Here is a 4,080-nt window from a genome sequence, read left to right as displayed (position 1 = left end):
ACATTCAATAAATAGATTGTACAATATCAAGCAAAGAGAAGTACAAAGGCGAGCCCATCTAGATCTCCATAAAAATTTACTCAAATGACGTGGACTATGGACAAAGTTATATGAATTCGTGATGCAAGTTAATTAGTTGTAGATTCACATGAGAAAATCAAAAGAGAGTGCAACATAGATATGGAAATAACGCTAAACAAACAGCAGAAGAAAACAAGAAAATGGATGGTTGCAGAAAAAGCAAGAGTGCACAACAAGCTGAAAAATATCATGCCAACAAGATGTCATGCAAGATCAGAAAGAAAATTCTGGGCATACCATCTGAAGTAGTCTGGTTCTATCATAAACTATATGAGAAACAATTCAGGTATATTCAGAAATTAAGGGTGCCTTTGGCAGCCAAATATTGTTAGTTTTCTCATAATACCGCGGTTTGTAAAAATATATGCAAGTTCAAATTTCTTTGAGGTGTTTGGCTCTAACAAATATTGCAGTTTTGAAAAGCAAAGCATCTCTAGAACTGAGATTTTTTTGGAATATTCGAGAAATAGGTCTGGCCTTCTTTTTTCTAAAACTGAGAAAGGAAAAGACTGCAGTATTTCTTGGCCAGGCATTGGAATACTTTGGTTTTTAAAATTAAAAAAGGTACCTAACAGAACCTAAAGATAAGCATGAAAACACGAGTGAAGTTGTAACATCCTTAATATTTATTATTTATTAATCAAGTGAAATCTAACAAATTGCCTTAAACAACACTAACAGTAAATACAAGAACAGAATGTACTAACCTTCGTAGCTCATAAAATTACCTAATTACCTAATAGATTAAGTGAATCATTGAATAAGATCATCAGCTACTAACTTCTATTTTAGCATGGTAACATTATCTAGAAGATTCATGTAAACAATGGTGATTGAATAAAATGATCAAGATACCAAATAAACACAGGTACCTAAGCACATAAACTTAACTCAATTCTCAAGTTGGGAAACCAGAAGGGGAACTCAGCAGACCATCCAACAAAAGGAAAAAATTCTAATTCTAAATAAACCAATACCTACTTTATACTATTACCTTCACATAAACTTAAGCTTAATACTGAAAATGATGATAGATTAAGGCGAACACATGAACAATACAGAACCATGAAGGCCGCCAAGAAGCATCTTTAGAGTAATCAGAACACCAAATGAATATACAATGAACCCCTATATGGCAATGATAGTTAGAAGGTAACATGTCTATGACTTTAAGATTTAAGAACAAAGCAAAATAGATAGAGCATGGCAACTTATTTATCAATTAATTTCTTCAATAACAGAAGAGGACAAGATAAAATAAGGAAGTACTCTTACACATCAATGGTAACCCCTCTTTCAGGACTAAATAACGGTATCCATACATGATTTAACATTTACAATTTGCAACATCAGACAGGCTAATTTGCAGCATCAGACAGGCTATGTAATAACAAACTGTACAACATTAGATCCAAATCACACGTTAAGATATCTACCCCAATCAAGATATTGAACTCTATTCTTCACAGTACAAGGACAACATGAAGTTCCAAAAATAAGTTGCAAAATAATCTTAAGTGCCTAAGCACATTAACAACTTAATTCAATTAATCAGGTTCAGAAACTAGACTAGAGAAACCAGTACCTACATATCTCACATAAATCTTATCTTCATACGAACTATGTGACTAAATGGTTAGGGTAAGACATAAACAACACGATAGAGAGCCAAGAATATATGCCTAGCCGGCTAGCCAAAAGAACTTGTTATAGCAATTTAAATGTTGGATCAACATACGAATCCTAATGTGGAAGTTAGAAGGTACCGTTCATGACTAAGACAAAAAATATACTCCCTCCGTTTTGTTTTATAAGACGTTTTGCTCTTTTGAAGATTCACTCACATTTGTGTGTATCTAGTCTATTTTTAGTATGTTGATTCACTCCTTTCAGTATGTATCTAGTCAACTTTGAAAGTAGCTACAACATCATATATTACTGCACGGAGGGAGTATATGATAACTGAATCTTACTGAAGTACTCCACATACAGATTCATAAACTTAGGTCGAATGTGCTCGTTATTAACGTGACATTAGCAAAATCATAAACATCGCTCCCAACAATCTACTAGCTGAACTTGCAAAAAATTGCCCAACATTGATTTGGAAACAAAATTAGGTTTAATCCATGCAAGCCAAAAAAGATCAAGCAATATTTTATTACAACTCCAATGCACCCAAGAAAAAAAACAAGCCATCCATGGTAACAACTCTTACAATAGAAACTAAATCAGGCCATCCATATATCATTGAACAGTTACAATTTCCAACATCAGACAACATGTGTAGTAACAGTTATGTACAACATATATTACAATGACAGATAAAAATTAACAAGATAACCTAATTAGCTAATCCGACACTGCATTGAGCTCGCAAAACAGCAGAAACCAAACTAACAATCATCCATGAAGCTGAAATCCAACCCATGCTAGTAAAGTCCATTGTCATCATAAAAGATCAGAAGATTCCAAAAGGCAGTAGCAACATCTGAAGTAGGACCTTTTTTTGCAATGTATCTTAATAAACCTTGACGTAACACCCAAGTCAAAAACAGCAGCAGTAAATTTAGTCCAGCAGACACAACTCAAAGAATACTTCACAGCTTGCTGAACTTGAAAGAAGCTTCAAACAGACAACTTCAAAGACACGCCTCTACTGCCATTAAGGTACTTTCCAAACCAAATTAACTAATCCTCCTAGAAATTGAACTGACCAAACAGAACCAAATATCGCCAGTGAGGAATAACCTCGTCATGAGCATGTCCACACAGTTGCACAAAAACATTTCCCAACTAGAGCATCCTTGCCTCTTACCTTTATATCTTACCTTTATAACATGGCCCATAATATAGCACAACCTCCATCAGATAATCTCAAATATCTAGCTCGCTCAGAGAAAGCAAATAATTCCAGGCAGATCTAGCAAAGCTTTTCCAACTATGTCTAATAATTCAAGGCAGACCCGAGTCATGAAGGAACAGGATCAAGAGCAAAATATGCAGAGTTTGCACTATCCGAACTGAATAGCATTTGTAAGCAGAACACTACTGAATCAATCTTGAAAGTAACAGACCAATTGTAACCGCAACCTTCGATTACTCATTCCGATCATGTCAAACACCTCCACGGAATCAACTAAACCGACCTTGCCAATCCACCATACCGAACAGGAACGAAAGCAAACGGACTGATCACATCTATATGAATCATTATTCTGGCCAAATGTTAAAAAAAAAGCGAGCAATTAGGATATACAATAAATAAGCCAGAACCCTGAATCACTCAGTAATCAGCACATAATAATAGATTACCCGCGACCCTAAATGAAATCAGAAATCGAAACAAAACAGGTTAGCCGCGACCCTAAATCGAAGCAGCATAGTTCAGGATTACAATACCAACCGACGTAACAGCAGCGAAATCACCAGATCTACTAGATCTCTCAATTAACCAAATCATCACGAACGCGAGACCGGAACCGGCAGCCCATACCTGCGGCTTACCGGGCGGGAGGGAGAAGAGAGGAGAAATCAGATCTCCGGCACAAGGAAAACCACGGGGGGGTCGGGTTGTATTTGTAGAGGCTGCTAGGTCGGTGGAAGCGATGGGTTTCCGGGAAGGAGTCGGTGCGGCGGTGGCGATTTGACCTTTTCAAAGTGGTGGTCGGAGACGAACCGACGGCGGAGGAGGCACGCGCTTTTGGTGGTGGGAAGGAGAGCGGTGGTGGCTCCGGATGGCCCGTCACCAGTTAACCTGCGGGGTACCCGCATCTAATGGAGGAGGGTATGGTGAGGAAAAAAACCCATGGGTCTCTAAATAGTAAATACTTTGACCCAACGGGTTTAGTGGAGGCGGGTATGGAGGCTGCAAATCCATACCCGTCAACCCGTCAACCCGTCTTAGATAAGTGGAGCCCACCTGTCATTCAGTAAATTGAAACCCTAACTAGCCAGTCCCCAAATCCCTCAAAGGCTCAAGGCCCGAACGAGCCGAAC

At 38.0% G+C, this 4,080-nt stretch overlaps 1 long non-coding RNA gene across 1 annotated transcript; it reads right to left on the bottom strand.

The window, feature by feature from the left end:
* Positions 1-2,303: 2,303 nt before the first annotated feature.
* Positions 2,304-3,856, bottom strand: LOC127299897 (uncharacterized). Its single transcript, XR_011745000.1, has 2 exons — positions 3,578-3,856; positions 2,304-3,299 (listed from the first exon to the last, which is right to left on the bottom strand). It is a non-coding gene; the product is annotated as an uncharacterized lncRNA (long non-coding RNA).
* Positions 3,857-4,080: the final 224 nt, after the last annotated feature.

The sequence above is a fragment of the Lolium perenne genome, chromosome 5, assembly GCF_019359855.2.
Source record: "Lolium perenne isolate Kyuss_39 chromosome 5, Kyuss_2.0, whole genome shotgun sequence".
Classification (NCBI taxonomy): Eukaryota; Viridiplantae; Streptophyta; class Magnoliopsida; order Poales; family Poaceae; genus Lolium; species Lolium perenne.
The sequence above is the reverse complement of the archived record's forward strand: the minus strand, read 5'-3'. Positions and strand labels throughout refer to the sequence as shown.